Source organism: Pseudophryne corroboree, unplaced genomic scaffold (assembly GCF_028390025.1).
Source record: "Pseudophryne corroboree isolate aPseCor3 unplaced genomic scaffold, aPseCor3.hap2 scaffold_671, whole genome shotgun sequence".
NCBI classification, from domain to species: domain Eukaryota; kingdom Metazoa; phylum Chordata; class Amphibia; order Anura; family Myobatrachidae; genus Pseudophryne; species Pseudophryne corroboree.
Genome location: NW_026970258.1, coordinates 136,770 through 152,411, shown reverse-complemented (window position 1 = coordinate 152,411; position 15,642 = coordinate 136,770). Strand labels below are relative to the sequence as shown.

General features: G+C 42.7%; 4 non-coding genes across 4 annotated transcripts; all 4 read right to left on the bottom strand.

Annotated features, from left to right (window-relative positions):
- Positions 1-594: 594 nt before the first annotated feature.
- Positions 595-757, bottom strand: LOC135037366 (U1 spliceosomal RNA). Its single transcript, XR_010231929.1, has one exon. It is a non-coding gene; the product is annotated as a U1 spliceosomal RNA (small nuclear RNA).
- Positions 758-909: 152 nt separating this feature from the next.
- LOC135037353 (U1 spliceosomal RNA) lies at positions 910-1,073 on the bottom strand. The gene has a single exon (XR_010231915.1). It is a non-coding gene; the product is annotated as a U1 spliceosomal RNA (small nuclear RNA).
- Positions 1,074-1,747: 674 nt separating this feature from the next.
- Positions 1,748-1,910, bottom strand: LOC135037358 (U1 spliceosomal RNA). The gene has a single exon (XR_010231919.1). It is a non-coding gene; the product is annotated as a U1 spliceosomal RNA (small nuclear RNA).
- A 152-nt stretch (positions 1,911-2,062) lies between these two features.
- On the bottom strand, positions 2,063-2,226 carry LOC135037345 (U1 spliceosomal RNA). The gene has a single exon (XR_010231907.1). It is a non-coding gene; the product is annotated as a U1 spliceosomal RNA (small nuclear RNA).
- Between the last annotated feature and the right edge of the window lie 13,416 nt (positions 2,227-15,642).

The window sequence follows — 15,642 nt, the reverse complement described above, 5'->3', positions numbered from 1 at the left end:
CAAGGGAACTCTCATCTGGGGACAACAACTGCAGGGAGAACACATATTTTCAGATGAACATGGGAGGGCAGAAGGCTGCCTAATACTGAAGCACCCCCAAACAACAAACCAAATGCAACAACTAGTGCAAGCATTCCTGGGGGAAGGCCTGCAGCAGATGGATTTGCATATGGTGATGTCATCCAAGCAGTGGGTCAAAGTTGGCTTCAACCCTCGTCTGCATATGAAAAGAAAAAAGGGATGTGCAGGGCATGGCGGCCTTTTGCGGCGCTTGGATGACCCCTAATTCACATTAAACACCTCCACCCTCCTTCGGTGTGGGGCTCATGTTGGCTATGCCCCAGCCCCTGAAGCATTCAAGCTGATTTCTTGCAGCAGCTGGGCACTGTAACAGCTCCAGAGCTGCTCTGTAAAGCATGTAAAAGGGTGTGGGCCCTGCAGCACTACCTGTAGTTTGCATTGACGTTGGAAGGCACAAAGTAAGCAGACAGGAGAGGTCATAATAGTGCGCAAGGGCATAGAAGGGAGCGGCTCAAGAAAAGAGAAGTGGAAACAGACAGCAAACTAGGCTGGAGAGAGACCTGAGACAAAGAGATCTGAATTATACGAGAGCCGACCAGGGGAAACACAAATTATGCAGTCAAGTTTTCCACATTTGGGGAAATCGCAAGAGCAGCACACCCAGAGTGCAATGGGTGAGCCTTGCCCTGGGAGAAGCACCTTCATGATCATAGTATCTAACCTGGCAGGTAAGTAGGAGTTGGGCTAGAGCTGGGTAGGGTCGCTGCTCGGGCACTTCCCTGTCAAGTGAAGGAGATCCAACTGAGTCAGCACAAGGGAACTCTCGAAAGAAGAACAAGGCTAGAGGAAGATCTGAGACAAATAAATCTGACTTTTACCAGAGCTGACCAGAGGAAAGCACAAACACAGTCCCCCACTACCACAAATAATGAAGTCGAGTTTCCCACATTTGGGGAAATCACAGGGGTCAGCATACCCAGAATGCAATGAATGAACCTCACCCTGGGATAACAGTCTTCATTACCATGATATCTCCTATGCAAAATAAGTATGCTTTGGGATAGGGCTGGGGAGGACCGCTGCTCAGGCACATCTCTGTCAAGTAAAGGAGATTCAACTGAGGCAGCACAAGGGAACTCTCATCTGGGGACAACAACTGCAGGGAGAACACATATTTTCAGATGAACATGGGAGGGCAGAAGGCTGCCTAATACTGAAGCACCCCCAAACAACAAACCAAATGCAACAACTAGTACAAGCATTCCTGGGGGAAGGTCTGCAGAAGACGGATTTGCATACAGTGATGTCATCCAAGCAGTGGGCCAAAGTTGGCTGGAACCCTCATCTGCATATGAAAAGAGAAAAGGGGTATGCAGGGAATGGCGGCCATTTGCGGCGCTTGGATGACCCTTAGTTCGCATTAAACACCCCCACCCTCCTTCGGTGTGGGGCTCATGTTGGCAATGCCCCAGCCCCTGAAGCATTCAAGCTGATTTCTTGCAGCAGCTTGGCACTGTAACAGCTCCAGAGCTGCTCTGTAATGCAAGTAAAAGTTTGTGGGCCCTGCAGCACTACCTGTAGTTTGCATTGTGCATTGGAAGGCACAAAGTAAGCAGACAGGAGGAGAAGTCAGGATAGTGCACAAGGGTATAGAAGGGAGGGGCTCAAAAAAGAACAAGTGGAAACAGACTGCAAACTAGGCTGGAGAGAGACCTGAGACAAAGAGATCTGAATTATATGAAAGCCGACCAGTGGAAACACAAATTATGCAGTCAAGTTTCCCACATTTGGGGAAATCACAGGGGCAGCACACCCAGAGTGCAATGGGTGAGCCTTGCCCTGGGAGAAGCACCTTCATGATCATAGTATCTCACCTGGCAGGTAAGTAGGAGTTGGGCTAGAGCTGGGGAGGGTCGCTGCTTGGGCACCCCCCTGTCAAGTAAAGGAGATCCAACTGAGGCAGCACAAGGGAACTCTCGAAAGAAGAACAAGGCTAGAGGAAGATCTGAGACAAAGAAATCTGACTTTTACCAGAGCTGACCAGAGGAAAGCACAAACACAGTCCCCCACTACCACAAATAATGCAGTCAAGTTTCCCACATTTGGGGAAATCACAGGGGTCAGCATACCCAGAATGCAATGAATGAACCTCACCCTGGGAGAGCAATCTTCATGACCATGGTATCTCCTATGCAAAATAAGTATGATTTGGGATAGGGCTGGGGAGGGCCGCTGCTCAGGCACATCTCTGTCAAGTAAAGAAGATTCAACTGAGGCAGCACAAGGGAACTCTCATCTGGGGACAACAACTGCAGGGAGAACACATATTTTCAGATGAACATGGGAGGGCAGAAGGCTGCCTAATACTGAAGCACCCCCAAACAACAAACCAAATGCAACAACTAGTGCAAGCATTCCTGGGGGAAGGCCTGCAGCAGATGGATTTGCATATGGTGATGTCATCCAAGCAGTGGGTCAAAGTTGGCTTCAGCCCTCGTCTGCATATGAAAAGAGAAAAGGGGCGTGCAGGGCATGGCGGCCTTTTGCGGCGCTTGGATGACCCCTAGTTCGCATTAAACACCTCCACCCTCCTTCGGTGTGGGGCTCATGTTGGCTATGCCCCAGCCCCTGAAGCATTCAAGCTGATTTCTTGCAGAAGCTGGGCACTGTAACAGCTCCAGAGCTGCTCTGTATGGCAAGTAAAAGGGTGTGGGCCCTGCAGCACTACCTGTAGTTCGCATTGTGCGTTGGAAGGCACAAAGTAAGCAGATGGGAGAAGTCAGGATAGTGCGCAAGGGCATAGAAGGGAGCGGCTCAAGAAAAGAGAAGTGGAAACAGACAGCAAACTAGGCTGGAGAGCTCTTCTGTCTATATTTTGCAAACCTGCTCTTGTCCTCTCCAGCTGCTCCATGTAGATTTGACGTCTGGAAAGGTGCATAACCCACTGACAAGCAGGCACACTCCTGCATGAGTTTTCTCTCTCACTAGCTGGATGATACACAATCATTTGCATGTGCTCCACCTCCGACACACCACCCACCCAACCACCCAGTGACCAGAGCCACCCACAAGCCAACTGGCTCCGTGATTTAATTTGCACAGTGTAGTCATCCAGGCAGCATGTCCTTCTCAATGGAAGGATCTCTGTTTCCATGGAATCTTCCACATTGGAATGCTGCGGAATAAAAAGGATTTAAATATTCAGCTTGCTAGCATTCAATGTACCTGCGGCTTGGCTTTAGCACATTGGTCTTCATCCTGTGGCCCTCCAGCTGCTGTGAAACTACACATCCCAACATGCCCTGCCACATTTTTGCTATTAAGGTATGCTAAAACTGAGGCAGGGCATGCTGGGATGTGTAGTTCCACAGCAGCTGGAGGGTCGCAGGTTGAAGACCCATGTTCTAGCATGCCTGTTCTATGATGCATGTACCGTGATGTCACAATCAGCTTGGAATGGGGTGTCTAGCAGGCATTTGCTGACAGACACTTGAGGGAGACACACATCAGGAGATGCAGCATATCGGAGGTCTTCGATGCCTTTCCAGCAAATGCACACCACCTGCTGCTGGTCTGGACACAAAACAATGCCCACAATCGAAGTCCCAAAATGCCCAACTACAGGATTCATGTAAGTAGTGAATTTAGGAATGAATTTAGAAGTAGGAAATTAAGTTAGTTCACAAGTACATTCAAATTCAGATCTAAAGTCTAGGTAGGCCTCACGTCCTGGCAGCCCCCAGCACTTAAAAATGCCTTGATTAGAGGTAGAGAATTAAATGTAGATAAAAAGTAGACACAAAATAAGACTCCACAGAGCAGTTATCAGGTGTCTTTATCAATTGTTGCATTTAAAAAATCAAGCAATTAGGGAACACAATGTTGCAACAATGTAACCCTATTTGCAAAATAGTACTAAATAAGTTTGTCGATGTAAGACATTTGCAAAGGCGCATCCAAAACACGCTGGAAAATGCAACTGAATCTGTTTTTGGAGGCTAGAAAAGGAAATGTGCATCGGTCCTACAAGTACTGAAAGCTCTTCTACCATCTCCCTTTTCTGAAAAGCCATTTAATATATGGTTCCCAGATAGGGGACATATCAGATATTGCCTTTCAAAAGCAGCAAATATCATACCACTTCTATTGCCATCAAAGATAAACATTGATTGTTTTCAGATATTGGATTGAAAAAGCAGTCTTTATTGACATAAAGAAGCAAAAAAACATACATAAACATTACACACATAAGTACTGTGTTGCAGCACAGATAAAACACAATACAAATGCTGTCGGTATAGTACAGTTCAAGAACTACAGCACAGGCCAGCCTACACTATAAATCATGAACTGCACTATACATTTAAACAATACAATAATACAACAGTTAATAAGGCTATGGGTGTGGAGTGTAAGAGGGTGAGGGAATCACAAGCCCGAAGCTTTATTGAAAGACGGACACATATAAAGGGAGGATTAATAAATACAAAGATATCCTTTACTATAGAATGTAGTCCAATCCGGTCTTTCAACTCTTCCACAACTGAAAAACGGATAGTGTTCCCAAGCCTTCCATCCTGGAATATCTTCAGTCTCTCGCCAATGAAGAAAACAATCCCTCCAGCAGACTCTTCAACCACGATACAAGATCACAGCCAAAAGGGCGAGAAGCAACTACACTTGCGTTTAACCAAAATAGCTAAAACTTAGTGGAGGAAAGTGCAGTGCACCAAAACATAAGCTGACACAATCATGGAGAATGCGCCAGCATATATGCTCTTCTATCTATATTTTGCAAACCTGCTCTTGTCCCCTCCAGCTGCTCCATGTAGATTTGACGTCTGGCAAGGTGCATAACCCACTGACAAGCAGGCACACTCCTGCATGAGTTTTCACTCTCACTAGCTGGATGATACACATTCATTTGCATGTGCTCCACCTCCGACACACCGCCCACCCAACCACCCAGTCACCAGAGCCACCCACAAGCCAACTGGCTTCGTGACTTAATTTGCACAGTGCAGTCATCCAGGCAGCATGTCCTTCTCAATGGAATAATCTCTGGTTCCATGGAATCTTCCGCATTGGAATGTTGCGGAACAAAAAGGATTTAAACATTCAGCTTGCTAGCATTCAATGTACCTGCGGCTTGGCTCTAGCACATGGGTCTTCATCCTGTGGCCCTCCAGCTGCTGTGAAACTACACATCCCAGCATGCCCTGCCACAGTTTTGCTATTAAGGTATGCTAAAACTGAGGCAGGGCATGCTGGGATGTGTAGTTCCACAGCAGCTGGAGGGTCGCAGGTTGAAGACCCATGTTCTAGCATGCCTGTTCGATGATGCATGTTCCGTGATGTCACAATCAGCTTGGAATGGGGTATCTAGCAGGCATTTGCTGACAGCCACTTGAGGTAGACACACATCAGGAGATGCAGCATATCGGAGGTCTTCGATGCCTTTCCAGCAAATGCACACCACCTGCTGCTGGTCTGGACACAAAACAATGCCCACAATTGAAGTCCCAAAATGCCCAACTACAGGATTCATGTAAGTAGTGAGTTTAGGAATGAATTTAGAAGTAGGAAATTAAGTTAGTTCACAAGTACATTCAAATTCAGATCTAAAGTCTAGGTAGGCCTCACGTCCTGGCAGCCCCCAGCATTTAAAAATGCCTTGATTAGAGGTAGGGAATTAAATGTAGATAAGAAGTAGACGCAAAATAAGACTCCACAGAGCAGTTATCAGGTGTCTTTATCAATTGTTGCATTTAAAAAATCAAGCAATTAGGGAACACAATGTTGCAACAATGTAACCCTATTTGCAAAATAGTACTAAATAAGTTTGTCGATGTAAGACATTTGCAAAGGCGCATTTAAAACACACTGGAAAATGCAACTGAATCTGTTTTTGGAGGCTAGAATAGGAAATGTGCATCGGTCCAACAAGTACTGAAAGCTCTTCTACCATCTTCCTTTTCTGAAAAGCCATTTAATATATGGTTCCCAGATAGGGGACATATCAGATATTGCCTTTCAAAAGCAGCAAATATCATACCACTTCTATTGCCATCAAAGATAAACATTGATTGTTTTCAGATATTGGATTGAAAAAGCAGTCTTTACTGACATAAAGAAGCAAAAAAACATACATAAACATTACACACATAAGTACTGTGTTGCAGCACAGCCAAAACACAATACAAATGCTGTCGGTATAGTACAGTTCAAGAACTACAGCACAGGCCAGCCTACACTATAAATCATGAACTGCACTATACATTTAAACTATACAATAATACAACAGTTAATAAGGCTATGTGTGTGGAGTGTAAGAGGGTGAGGGAATCACAAGACCGAAGCTTTATTGTAACACAGTCACATATAAGGGGAGGGGCAATAGCTCTTCCACAACTGAAAAACGGATAGTGTTCCCAAGCCTTCCATCCTGGAATATTTTTGGTCTTTCGCCAATGAAGAAAACAATCCCTCCCTCCAGCAGACCCTTCAACCACGATACAAGATCACAGCCAAAAGGCCGAGAAGCAACTACACTTGAGCTTAACAAAAATGGCTAAAACTTAGTGGAGGAAAGTGCAGTGCGCCAAAACATAAGCTGACACAATCATGGAGAATGTGCCAGCATATATGCTCTTCTATCTATATTTTGCAAACCTGCTCTTGTCCCCTCCAGCTGCTCTATGTAGATTTGACGTCTGGCAAGGTGCATAACCCACTGACAAGCAGGCACACTCCTGCATGAGTTTTCTCTCTCACTAGCTGGATGATACACAATCATTTGCATGTGCTCCACCTCCGACACACCACCCACCCAACCACCCAGTCACCAGAGCCACCCACAAACCAACTGGCTCCGTGATTTAATTTGCACAGTGTAGTCATCCAGGCAGCATGTCCTTCTCAATGGAAGGATCTCTGGTTCCATGGAATCTTCCACATTGGAATGCTGCGGAACAAAAAGGATTTAAATATTCAGCTTGCTAGCATTCAATGTACCTGCGGCTTGGCTCTAGCACATGGGTCTTCATCCTGTGGCCCTCCAGCTGCTGTGAAACTACTCATCCCAGCATGCCCTGCCACAGTTTTGCTATTAAGGTATGCTAAAACTGAGGCAGGGCATGCTGGGATGTGTAGTTCCACAGCAGCTGGAGGGTCGCAGGTTGAAGACCCATGTTCTAGCATGCCTGTTCTATGATGCATGTACCGTGATGTCACAATCAGCTTGGAATGGGGTGTCTAGCAGGCATTTGCTGACAGACACTTGAGGGAGACACACATCAGGAGATGCAGCATATCGGAGGTCTTCGATGCCTTTCCAGCAAATGCACACCACCTGCTGCTGGTCTGGACACAAAACAATGCCCACAATCGAAGTCCCAAAATGCCCAACTACAGGATTCATGTAAGTAGTGAATTTAGGAATGAATTTAGAAGTAGGAAATTAAGTTAGTTCACAAGTACATTCAAATTCAGATCTAAAGTCTAGGTAGGCCTCACGTCCTGGCAGCCCCCAGCATTTAAAAATGCCTTGATTAGAGGTAGAGAATTAAATGTAGATAAGAAGTAGACACAAAATAAGACTCCACAGAGCAGTTATCAGGTGTCTTTATCAATTGTTGCATTTAAAAAATCAAGCAATTAGGGAACACAATGTTGCAACAATGTAACCCTATTTGCAAAATAGTACTAAATAAGTTTGTCGATGTAAGACATTTGCAAAGGCGCATCCAAAACACGCTGGAAAATGCAACTGAATCTGTTTTTGGAGGCTAGAATAGGAAATGAGCATCGGTCCTACAAGTACTGAAAGCTCTTCTCCCATCTCCCTTTTCTGAAAAGCCATTTAATATATGGTTCCCAGATAGGGGACATATCAGATATTGCCTTTCAAAAGCAGCAAATATCATACCACTTCTATTGCCATCAAAGATAAACATTGATTGTTTTCAGATATTGGATTGAAAAAGCAGTCTTTATTGACATAAAGAAGCAAAAAAACATACATAAACATTACACACATAAGTACCGTGTTGCAGCACAGCCAAAACACAATACAAATGCTGTCGGTATAGTACAGTTCAAGAACTACAGCACAGGCCAGCCTACACTATAAATCATGAACTGCACTATACATTTAAACAATACAATAATACAACAGTTAATAAGGCTATGGGTGTGGAGTGTAAGAGGGTGAGGGAATCACAAGCCCGAAGCTTTATTGAAAGACAGACACATATAAAGGGAGGATTAATAAATACAAAGATATCCTTTACTATAGAATGTAGTCCAATCCGGTCTTTCAACTCTTCCACAACTGAAAAACGGATAGTGTTCCCAAGCCTTCCATCCTGGAATATCTTCAGTCTCTCGCCAATGAAGAAAACAATCCCTCCAGCAGACTCTTCAACCACGATACAAGATCACAGCCAAAAGGGCGAGAAGCAACTACACTTGCGTTTAACCAAAATGGCTAAAACTTAGTGAAGGAAAGTGCAGTGCACCAAAACATAAGCTGACACAATCATGGAGAATGCGCCAGCATATATGCTCTTCTATCTATATTTTGCAAACCTGCTCTTGTCCCCTCCAGCTGCTCCATGTAGATTTGACGCCTGGCAAGGTGCATAACCCACTGACAAGCAGGCACACTCCTGCATGAGTTTTCACTCTCACTAGCTGGATGATACACATTCATTTGCATGTGCTCCACCTCCGACACACCGCCCACCCAACCACCCAGTCACCAGAGCCACCAACAAGCCAACTGGCTCCGTGATTTAATTTGCACAGTGCAGTCATCCAGGCAGCATGTCCTTCTCAATGGAATAATCTCTGGTTCCATGGAATCTTCCGCATTGGAATGCTGCGGAACAAAAATGATTTAAACATTCAGCTTGCTAGCATTCAATGTACCTGCGGCTTGGCTCTAGCACATGGGTCTTCATCCTGTGGCCCTCCAGCTGCTGTGAAACTACACATCCCAGCATGCCCTGCCACAGTTTTGCTATTAAGGTATGCTAAAACTGAGGCAGGGCATGCTGGTATATGTAGTTCCACAGCAGCTGGAGGGTCGCAGGTTGAAGACCCATATTCTAGCATGCCTGTTCTATGATGCATGTTCCGTGATGTCACAATCAGCTTGGAATGGGGTGTCTAGCATGCATTTGCTGACAGCCACTTGAGGGAGACACACATCAGGAGATGCAGCATATCGGAGGTCTTCGATGCCTTTCCAGCAAATGCACACCACCAGCTGCTGGTCTGGACACAAAACAATGCCCACAATTGAAGGCTCAAAATGCCCAACTACAGGATTAATGTAAGTAGTGAATTTAGGAATGAATTTAGAAGTAGGAAATTAAGTTAGTTCACAAGTACATTCAAATTCAGATCTAAAGTCTAGGTAGGCCTCACGTCCTGGCAGCCCCCAGCATTTAAAAATGCCTTGATTAGAGGTAGGGAATTAAATGTAGATAAGAAGTAGACACAAAATAAGACTCCACAGAGCAATTATCAGGTGTCTTTATCAATTGTTGCATTTAAAAAAATCAAGCAATTAGGGAACACAATGTTGCGACAATGTAACCCTATTTGCAAAATAGTACTAAATAAGTTTGTCGATGTAAGACATTTGCAAAGGCGCAAACAAAACACGCTGGAAAATGCAACTGAATCTGTTTTTGGGGGTTAGAATAGATGCAGGATCAAGTAGCTCAATGGGTAGGGTATTTGATTAGAATTCAACAGGTTATAGGTTTGAATCCTGGGTATGATAGTTTGAGGTGTTATTTAATAAAGTATGTTTATATATTAGTCACACATGGCTTACTTGTACAAATGGCATGTCACCAGTTAGTGCTGACTGCTGATATGCCATTTGCACAAACACGCCATGTGTGACTGTATATGCATTTAAGGAGGGCACCCCGGCAATACCACAAACCATTGAGTGTCAAGTATACTAGATATATCTTCATATCTCATGTGCTTTCTCTGAGACCAATCTTGTTATGCCCCTTCCCCACAAGGCATGCGCCTTTTGTCCATATTGCAAAAATGGGGAGGGGGTGGGGGGGCATATAATTATCTGTCACAGGGCACCAAAAAGTCTAGTTATGGCTCTGGTATGCATTATGTAATCTGGCAGACCATATCTCCAACACTGGCTGGTTGGAATAGAAATCCGGTTATCTATGTGAGCAAATGACCATCAACGATTTACTCTCAAACACTAGAAAATGGACAAAAATGGTCCCCTAAACAAATTGGTTCAATTTTGGGTTTAACTAATTTGTGTAATGACCATTTTTGACCACTTTTCTAGTGTTTGGGAGCAAATGGTTAATTGACATTTGCTCCTATACATTACCAGATTTTCATTCCATCCATCCAGACTGGATAAATAGCCTGACAGATAATTGTGTAGTGTACGCCCAGGATAACTGTCAGTTGTGCTTTCTTTTATGACGGCACATAAATGGGTGGGCAGATCCAGAGCAAGCACTGCCCACTCATGCATAGTTGTCAACTGATGTGAAGTTCCAGGGGGCAATCTCAGTTATAAAGAAAAGTATCTGGAAATTGTCCCTAGTTTAAAAAAAAAATAAAAAAAATTGATCAACTCCATTTATTTAGTATGATATCCCAGGTGATAGGATGCCGGCAGTCAGAACAACATACTTTATTAAATAACACATCTCAAACTACCATACCCAGGATTCAAACTTATAACCTGTTGAATTCTAATCAAACACCCTACCTATTGAGCTATTTGATCCTGCATAAAAATTGTGAACATTATATGAAGCTATTGGTACATTGAAAAAAAAAGTATCAGCATTACAACGCAGCAGATCCATGCAGTTTGCAGCCACACACTACATGTATCTGCTCAGCCACAATGCTGATTATTTCTTCACAAAGTACAAGGTGAGCTCCAAACAGAATTCTCTAGCTTAGAATTATGCCAAACCTAGAAGTCGGGCCCCCCACCCTGGGATCCCCCAGAGGGAGGCCTGCACCGTCATGCGGCAGGCTTGTCCGTTTTGGAAGCAGGCTGATGGGCAGCCCAGGCTTGCTTCAGTCTGGGCTTGGCAGGTCTGGAAGCATGAGCTTGCTTTGGGTATGCCTGACCTTGGGTACGCTTTACCTTGAGGATGAAAGGGCCAAGGGAAAGTACTTTTAGCCTTCTGCGTGGTAGGAGTCATACTAGGTAGGCAAGCTGTTTTAGCAGTAGCCAGATCAGCTACAATCTTATTGAGGTCTTCTCCAAAGAGAGTGTCTCCCTTGAAAGGAAGCACCTCCAGGGTTTTCTTGGAATCCATATCCACCGACCAGGATCTCAACCAGCTGTATAAAGTATTACCTTGGAACTGGCTCTCCACTCCCCATTATCTGGTTATCATGGCTTCCTCCGCCAGTGTCCAGACTCGCTTGCTGAAGCTCGGCCACTTCTTCCTAGCAGCAGGCTCCTGGATCACTGGGCAGCAGAGGTGCTTTGGAGCCGGAAGGGGGCGGAGCAATCAGGCAGGCAGTTGCAGTGCTGCCCAGCTATCTGTGGTGTGAGAAGAAGCAGGGGCACCCCACCGCTGGCAGTGCTGCAGCTAGCGGTGGTGGCAGCGGCGAGGCTGCTGGGCTGGGTCTTGAAAAAGGTGGAAAGAAGGGTGTTACGGCATGGAATGTACAAACTGCGAGACCTTGCTGGTAGCGCCTTGGTCTATTTAGTAGGAAGGGCACGTAACAGCCGGAGGGCAATGGAGGAAGCCCCTTTAGGGCTGGAGCCCGGCGGCAACTGACTCCGTTGTCTCTGGCAGTTCCGCCCCTGGACTAGAGGAATGGTCAAGAACATGGCAACATTTAATGCCAAAAAATGCAAAATCATACACGTCTCAAAAATACAAAGGCTAACTATAATATTAAGGGCATTATAATGGCAAGAGGAAAGCTATCTAAGTATTACTATTTCAGGTGAGCAATGTAACAAAGCAATAGGAAAGGCAAGTCAGATGCTTGTTTGCATAGGTAAAGAACCAGTAGCAGAAAAAAGTAATACAGGTTGAGTATCCCATATCCAAATATTCCGAAATACGGAATATTCCGAAATACGGACTTTTTTGAGTGAGACTGAGATAGTGAAACCTTTGTTTTTTGATGGCTCAGTGTACACAAACTTTGTTTAATACTCAAAGTTATTAAAAATATTGTATTAAATGAACTTCAGACTGTGTGTATAAGGTGTATATGACACATAAATGAATTCTGTGAATGTACACACACTTTGTTTAATGCACAAAGTTATAAAAAATATTGGCTAAAATGACCTTCAGGCTGTGTGTATATGGTATATATGAAACATAAATGCATTCTGTGCTTAGATTTAGGTCCCATCACCATAATATCTCGTTATGGTATGCAATTATTCCAAAATACAGAAAAATACGATACTGGACAATAGACAAACCAGTAGATTCTGATCTACTGTAAGCACACCTGTGAATTCCAATGACCAACAGAGCTCTGTCACATACCTATTATCATTTATGGCCTAATACCTTTTCTCTACAATGACTCTTGATCTTACTGTAACCTCTCTGGCCTTATTTATGACTAGAGCAGAATAAACCTGTTCCCTACACTGTTTTACCATCTTGCAGTAAAACACAAATATACAGTATATCTATATAAACACATACACAAACCTAATCTCTTAAATCAGCTAAACATTACCTCATACATTCAAACTTATTTCATATCTATTCCTTACTATATATATATCCACTATACTGTCCACTATGGTAACATCGCCTATTTATAATGAATTATATTTTGATTCAGACAACATCTATTAGCCTAATATTATACTAAGTGCAGACAATTACCCATATGGCAACAGTCGCCCCCTTGTGGCCATGAGAAATTATTTTGATTGGCCACACATTAAACTAGCGTAATTGCTTCCAAATAAATTTCAAAATATTCCTTCAAAACATAACTTTTGTTGTAACCATAATATAAACCATAAGTGTAATAATAATAACTATTGTGATTTTAAAAAAAAATCTCTAAAAATTCTTAGCTTACCTAACCTTATTCTACTTTTACTTTTAACTAAAGCAGACCAAGACTGAGGTTTTTATTCAGTATTCATGAGGAAAACTAATTTCTACAGACATTTGGAATACCATAGCCCAATTGTAGACCTTTTTTCTGTATCTGGATCAGTACATTTGGACATTTTTGCTGTTCTTGGCTGTAGCAATTTACTGGGATAAGACTGTCATCTGCGTGGTTTGCTTGCAATTGGAGACGCCTTGCGTCTGCATTATGGAGGCAGTTGAAGTAGAATTCTTCATAGCAGCTGCTCCTTTGCTTGCCATTTCACTGTTTGAGGCAGAGGGCTTTGTACGTCGAGTGCTGTGTATTTTGCGTACTGTAATCTTGAGTTTGCAACTCAGTACTTGTGACAACCCTCAGTAATGGTCTTTATACAGTCCTTAGCAGTTCTGTTTCCTTTGCGTTTATCCAATACCGCAGTTGTGACAAGTGTCCATATTGCTTTTGCACAAACAGGTTGTGATTTTGAATAGAACAGGCATATATGAAAGTCTTTCTTTCTTTCTTTCTTTCTTTCTTTCTTTCTTTCTTTCTTTCTTTCTTTCTTTCTTTCTTTCTTTCTTTCTTTCCTTGCTTGTTAATAGTAGGTCTTAATTGTCTTCGGGCAATAGTACCACAAATGGCTGTGAGTAGTACACCTACTCTGTTCTGTATTTCCTCACTGAATAAATTACCATGCAGTCTTAAGTCTCCTTATTCTACCTTGAACCTATTTATACATCTCAATCTTAAATAACCTTATACCAGTTTAACCCATATAAAAGCGTTTCCTATCCTACCTATATTTAAACTAATAATGCTATATAAAATTATTTGACATGTCTATAGCAACATCCTATCAATACAATAAATGAATATAATTTTGCTTCAAACAGATATTAAATATCATTTAGGAATGGCTTTAAATATCAAATAATTCCCTTTGACTTGTTACAGTCTTTATTAAGAGAATTATTCATCCCACTTAATAATCTTGTCCCAATTTGTTAAAACGTGGTATACCATCCTGTATTAGATATTTAATTACTTTTGAAGCTTTTACGAAGGAAGCATAGGTAGTATCTACTGTGTAATATAAAAAAAACCCATAAAATATTTACAAGGTATATAATACAATGATATAATATATATATATATATATATATATCAGACAAATGTTTACATATATTTGATTAAGGTATATGAAGGGATGAGACAGTTCTGTATAATCACAGTGATGAGATGTGCTGTACACTGTTGTGGGGGTGTACATGTAGTTTGAAAGACAAGTAATGATTACTTGTGATGAAAGGGTTAATGAAAACCTTCCCCTTTCTTGTGAAACTGGAAAACTCCTTGAGGATTTGTCCATATATCAGTCTTTAGGGATGCTATGTAGATTTTGCTGGATAGCAGCGATGAAAGGGTTAATGAAGACCTTTTCCCTTGTAAATTGGAGTCTTTTGGAGTCTTGCACCATTCTGTATACAGGTTGCCAGGATTACTATGAATCAAACAAAAAGACATACAATGAATATCACAGATATTTATACAGTGATTTAACATACCGTGCTATGCATTCTGTCCTATCTGCTGCATGTTATCAGGGACAGAATTTACAAATGTGTCTTTAAAGATTGAATAACAAACAAACAATTGTTTCTGGCCTGTGCCAATCTTTCCTATCACCTTGTGTGTCAATGGCAGCACAATTGTCGCTGCAGATATGATGCAGGTTTAATTTGGAAACTGTGGCTGTTGGAACATCAAAGCAAACAATGGCTACATTGGATCTAACAAGTAAAGGAATGATACTACCGTATTCACTTGTGACCATACTCCCTTGTGATGCAGCCTGGTCCCAGACTGTCTCCAACCATAGCGTTTGCTGCTTGGCATGGCTTCTTGGTCTTGAAGCATCTTGTATTTCCTGAAAAATATTCTTGTGGGGAGAGAAACTTGTTAGACTTTGCCAAATATGTATTGCAGGTCCCAGGGCTTTCTGTCTTTCCACACCTGTAATAAAATGGTTATGGCACCAGGGCATAAAAAGATTCTCATCCTGGTGATACTTTGTGTCATTGTTAATTGGTGTGTGGTTTGCAGAATGACACTCTGCATGTGGTCTCTCTGAGAGCATGCAAACATTTGCACCATCACTAGATGTCTCTGAGTGTTGTGTGGGGGTTACAAAAGTTTGGGAACTTTGTTTGTAAACATGCATTCCTGAATTAATTTCATGGATTTTCCCTTTAAACATGTTTCCAGGTGAATACATTTCAAGGTTTGCAACTCTGGTTGCCATGGGAGTTTTCACCATGGGGAACTTCTCCACCCCTGTGTGCACTGTACTGCAGCTATCAGTGTTTAAATCTGCTGACAATTCACCTTTGCCTAAGGGCATAACAAATTCTTCATTTACATTGGGAACTCTGAGAGTGTATTCAGCAGAATACTCATAATCTGAGTTACAATAATCTTCCCCTTTAGTAGAAACAGTATAGGGGACAT